Source organism: Pteropus vampyrus, unplaced genomic scaffold (assembly GCF_000151845.1).
Source record: "Pteropus vampyrus isolate Shadow unplaced genomic scaffold, Pvam_2.0 Scaffold74, whole genome shotgun sequence".
Taxonomy (NCBI): domain Eukaryota; kingdom Metazoa; phylum Chordata; class Mammalia; order Chiroptera; family Pteropodidae; genus Pteropus; species Pteropus vampyrus.
The window spans coordinates 1417722-1423873 of NW_011888855.1; positions in this window are offsets into that span (position 1 = coordinate 1417722).

The window sequence follows — 6152 nt, forward strand, 5'->3', positions numbered from 1 at the left end:
AAAGCCAGCTCACATGCCAGATGTTTTGCATATATGATCACCCTCTAACCCCTCAGCACCACCAGACAGGTGCCATGTACAACCCCATTCTGCAGGCCAGGAAATAGAAGCCCCAGGGGGTAAAGTCACTTGGTCCAGGTGTCAGCATTGGCGGGGTTGGGATTTGAACCCAGGTGTGTCTGAGGCCAAAGCTGATGCATCTCCCCCTGCCTTTGCTCACTATGAGTCAGAGGGCAAAGTCTTCCGCTGTTTAATTGAGGCACTTGGGATGGCTGCATGGCTGGCATGACCGTCATTTAATTTAGACTTGTTCCTTACTAGCTCAACAAGGAGGTGCCAGGGGCCATGGCCTGGTTAGGGACAGCCTGGCCTGGCCTCGTTGCTTCTCCCTCGCTTCTAGCCTGCCTCCTCCCTTCTGAGAGTCTCATCCAGCCCAGAGGTCACCTGCCCCACTGCCAACGGCCGAGCCTGGCTGCTTGTGGGCTCAGCACGAGAGGATGGCATGGGGGCTTCTGGCTCTAGTGTGTGGAGCCACCGCCACCACGCACAGCTCCGAAGGCTCCGAAAGCCATAAAGCAGCTGAGGAAAAATGACAGCGGGTGAGGAAACGAGCCACGGAGGAAATTAACTCGCACCCAGGGAGGCGCACGGCTTTCTGCTGACAGAGAGGGCCAGCTACCTCATAAAACTAAACACTTAAACTCTCCTCTTTACAATAATTACAGACTCTCGAATCCTTCTCCCCCTGCCCTGGCTTCTCAGGAGAAGGGATGGGCTAGTGTGGCTGCCAGAGCAGGGTCCCCGCGGCAGGGGGGGCTGGCCAGAGAGCCAGACTGTGAGAGTTAGACAGGGACTTGGAGGTGGCTGCTCCAAACCCATCAGTTGACAGATGAGAAACCTGGGGACCCAGAGAGGGTATGAACTAAGCGAAGGTCACCCAGAAAATTATAGGCGGGAGGGTTAAAGGCAACTTCTCCCCACCCCTCCCCCACCGTGGCGGTGACAGTTGCTGCCCTAATTCCACAAACATTTCCTGAAGCCCCTCCGTGAGCCAGACCCTGTGCCGAGCCCAGTGAAAAGCACAAGGGCCTGTCCTTGGCCCCAGTTGAAAAGTAAGTTCCTTAGGGCCAGGTCCACATCTGTTCCCTTCATTCCATGTCCTGACCGCCAGAGCAAGGCCAGACTCGCAGAAAGCCATTTGGGAAGATTTTAGAGCAGCAGTCCTGAACCCCCTGTGAGAGGACGAATGTCCTCACCCCCTGGCCATCTGGGGCAACCCCAGGAAGACCGGTAGGTGACTAGAAGCTTCCTAGTAGCAGAGACTCAGGAGCTAAGGGTGCACCTGCCAACAGGCGCACCTCTCCAAGCCAGAGAGGACAGGGCCTCCCCTCTCAGCTGCATCACACTCCTGTCTGAGCCTTTGACCCCAGCTTCTGTCTCCGCCCTGCCTTCAACACTGCCCATCAACTCTGCTGCGAAGGACTCCTGCCATCTGTGACCCCCACACCTGCTCCCCAGCCTCTCTACCCCCATCACCCAATCCTCACTCAGATTCCTCCCCCAGCAACAACCTTCCTCTCCTGCTTGGCGCTCCCCCACCCCCTCCCCGAGTGAGGGACAACTGTTGTTTTTTCCTGCAAGGCAATGTCCCCTCTGTGGTACCGCCCCTCCCCCTTGCTCAGTTCCTGAGGTTTGGAAGAAGCTGATCACTCAGGGAGGGGTAGGGATGGCTCGTGTCCCAGGCCTGGTCAATCAGCATATCTCAACACCCTAGTTACAGAGAATAGTTTGGAGATGGACAGGGAACCCAAAGTCTAATCCAGGGTAAATCCTGGGATTGTGGGAGGGAGTCTTCTCCTTCCGCCAGGGCTGCTGAGCTGAGAGTGTAAGTCTGATGCTGCAGAGGACTTGGGAATGAAGTCATCGCAAGGGAAAGCGACCTGAGATAGGGACTTAAAGCTTCCTGATGACTCATTGAGCACCTGGATCCAGCCATGCCTGAAGTTCTGTGAGCCAGGAAATAACGTTGTTTATAATAATAACTATTATATCATTATACATAATTATATTACATATTATTATTAATTAGAATTATTATTGTGATTTATGTACTGTGCATAGTAAGTTTGCTATTACTATTTTGCTTCAGCCAGTATAAATTTATTTTCTGTCACTTGTAACCAAAGATTCTGAGTAATATGGGAGTTTAGGGACCCAGCTGACAGTGTAATGGTCTTTCCCCAGTTCCTTCCCACGAAGCAGCCTCAGGCCCTGCTTGAGCCTGAGCTCTTGGCTCTGTTATTTTACTCCCTCTGCAAGTGGAAGGCTGGGTCTTTTTGGTGTGCTCAAAGACTCTGCTGTGTGTCACTCTGGGATGACTACACTGAGCAGAAGGATCCAGCTGCTCCTGCCCCAGCCTCTGAAAGTCCATATCATGACTTTTCCCAGACCTGGCTGCCAAGAAGGTGAGCAAGAATCCAGCAGTTTAGCCAGGCCTGCATTCTTAGTGATAGCTTCTTAGCGATAGCTTCTCTGACGAATCATTGTACACACAAACTTGTTAGCACTGACATTCTTGTATTAGAAAGCACATTGGGCTGTTGAAAATGAAAAAGGAAATTAGAAATGAACATGGTGGCCTTCGTGCTACTGCCCAGCCCAGCATCCCCCTCCTCCTCACTCTCTGTGCCCTGATATTTTACTCTAGGACCACTCCTCTCAGGAGGTGGACACCTGGGACAGGCACCTGGCCAAAGCTTATTCCCTGAGGCTGCCATCCCTGACACAATGATGTCAGGCCAGACACATGACCCTTGACAAGCCAAAAAGATTCCATTCTGGGACATTTATTATATCCATAAAAAAGGAAGTCCTCTCTTTCCTCTGGGGTACTCGGCTTGTATAATATAAATCAGGAGTTGCTGGGGACCACCGTAAAGATAGAGACTGCCAAAAACTGAGGCCAAAGCAGGGGAAACTGACTTGGGTGAGGGAGAGGGAACAGAGTCCTGATGACAGTGTTTTCACTCCTGGATCCAGCCATGCCTGATGCTGCAGCTCATGCCCTTATGCTTCCCAGTTCCCTTGTTTTCTTGAGCCAGTTAGAGTTCGAGTTCTGACTCTTGCAAACAGAAAATACTGATTAATAGAGAAAAGTATTCCAAATAAGTCGTCTTAAGGAGATGACAATGACAACATTTTACAAGATGCCAAGGTCATACATATGACTGGTATAGCAGACAAGGTAAATAGCAGGATTAATGGGTTGAGAGGAGGCTGGCCCCTCCGTGCAGGCCAGACCCTGAGTAGCCAACGAGACTGGAATGGTGCTTTTATCTTGCCCCTTTGGCGTGTGACGCTGTGACTCTAAAGTGATGAGATGGCTTCCGCCACCTCATTTACCAGCTTTGTTGACTGGCTCAGGTGTTACCTCCCTTTCCTGTCAGAGGGGAACATACAAGGCATCATTAGTTAGCAGGAGCCTGAAGGCTGGCTGCCCACACACCTCCATGCCCAGAGGGGAAGAGGTGGGGGCTCCAGGCAGAGCAGGGCTGTGAGTCAGGTCCCCCATGAGTCAGGTCCCCCGTGAGTCCTACTCCTGGGTCTCCCAGTACAGCTGTTCAAGCTGAGCCCCACATGACTGCAGGGAGCAGCACCCCACAGACCACGATGGGAGAGTCCTCCCACAGAGGACTCAGCATGGTGACCCTGCCTCTTCCCAGCCCCCTTCTGAAGACCAGGTTGGCAAAGAATTCTAGCCAGAAGACACAGTATCCAGGAAAAGAATTGCTCTCAGGACCCAAGTTGTCAATAAATTGCTTCTGGAGTTCTATTTACCTCTATTTCCCCTTTTTTCACAAAGAAAACAAGACACAGATGGCTTTGGAAAATTCTCCAAAGAAAGTTGTCAGAGACCCTTAACCTTCAAAATTCATTTTCTCTCTCTTACCACATGTCACTCCCCTGCTCAAACACCCTCACGACAGCCTATTGAATTAAATCCAACGTTTCTGCCCTGATTCTAGATGCCTCTGGGCCATGCTCGCCAACACCTTGCTAGAGACAGACCTTACAATTCCAGGTCCCCCGTCTGCTTGCTGCTCCCTGGGCACAGCAGTGAGTGCCTGTCGAGCTCGTGCTGCTCTGTCCCTGGACAAGAGTCTTTAAGGGTCTCTCTAGCTCTCAAACCATTGTGGGGGACTGACTGGGGGTGGGCATGACACAGAGGAGACCAACTGTCCTAGTGGCCAATCCAGGCCAAGAGTGGAGGAGAGAGGGGCCCTCCTGCCTGCAGGATGGGATTTGGGTGGCACCTTAGGGAGCCAGGCCCTCCTCTCCGCCTTGATGAGGAGTGGGGGACTATCCTCCGAGCCAAAGACTGGTCCAGGGACACTAAGAGTGTAGGCAGATTGCACATTCAAAATTCAGTACAGGAGCATCCAGATGGGGGAAGTGACTTTATTTTCCCTTCCTTCTCTTCTCACAGAGGGAACATGGAGGTTGGGAGAAGGGATAGTGGTTGGGATTAGTCAGAGGGGAGGGGAGGGGGCCTTTCAGACCACCATCCAGGATCAGAGAGCCACATCCTGGCACCTGGCCTCATAGCTGTGGATAGAGGCCACCTGGAGGACTAACATACACCTAACACGAGCACCCTCATTTAACAGAAGAGGGCCAACCTAGGCAGGCTGGCAAGAACATTTCAGGTAATTGATGTTATTTTCTCATTGACTATGTTCTGCTAGAAAAGGTTTTGGTTACAGGGTATAATCAAATCACACTTAAGAATTCTAAGAAAAAAATTACTTTTATAATGAGAAAAAAATGTACTTTTAAAAAGGAATCTGTGATATAACCTCCTCAGAGAACAATTTGGCAATACCTATGGAAACGGGAAGTGCACACACTCCTGGATGCAATTTTACTTGTTGGAATCGGCCTTGCAGGTGTTTGCACATGCATACACACCTGGGTGGGAAAAGATGCCCTGCGCAGCATTGTTCGCGGTCATGAAAGGTCAGGAACAATGTCAGTGTTATCAGCAAGGGAGGGGTGGCCCCATCAATAGCACATCCATACGATGGAATACTACGTAAGCATACCTAAGACCGTGGCGGCTGACTGTGGGAAAGATTCTCAAGCAACACTTAAGTAAAAAAAGCAGGAGAAAGTAATTGAGCACAACATGTTCCATGTCTGTAGAAAATGAGAACTATAGAGAGATGGGCAGGAACCTATATTAGTTTCCTGTGGTTGCTGTAACAAATTACCACAAATTGAGAGGGGAGGGGCCTTAAAACAACAGGAATCTATTCTCTCACTGTTCTAGAAGCCAGAAGCCCGAAATCCAGGTGTCAGCAGGGCCATGCTCCCTCCTGAGGTCCTTGGGGAGAATCCATCCCTTGCCTTGCAGCTTCTGGTGGCTGCTAGCACTCCTCGGCTTGTGGCCACATCACTCCCGGCTCTGTCTCCAGGGTCACATTGCCACCTCCTCTTCCCATGCCTATTTTATAAAGATATTTTCTTTGGATTTAGGGCCCAACCCAGATAATCCAGGATAATCTCCTCATCTCCAGATTCTCACTTAATTCTATCTGCAAAGACCCTTTTTCCAAATAAAATCACATTCACAGGTACCAGAGATTAGGGCGTAGGCATATCTTTTTGATGACCATCATTTTTTTCTTATTATAAAAGTAAACTTTTAGTAGAATTCCTAAGTGTGATTTGATTACATGCTTTAACCAAAACCCTTTCTAGCAAAACATAGTCAATGAGAAAAAAAACATCAATTCCCACTTCAGATTCCAGCTCCATGAGAGAGCAGAGGCTCCTGGGAAGAGAAACCGAGAGACCAGGGGTCTGGGTGAGTGAAGACTTGCTCTTCATGATAATATTTTCTGTAATGTTTGACTTCTTTTCCATGAGTACGCCTTACCTATTTTTACAAACTCCAAACAATAAGGAATCCAGCAAGCAACTTCCTGGATACCTTCAAAAGTCTTCTGCACACGCCATCTCTCCAGAATGCCAACTGCCCTTACTCAAAGCCCTGACAAGAGAGTCCAGCTCTCCAGGGCAGGGCTGGGCCTTAAACGTCTTTAGTGAGTTCCACAGTGGGACCCATGGAAGGTGTCAGGAAGGACCTGCTG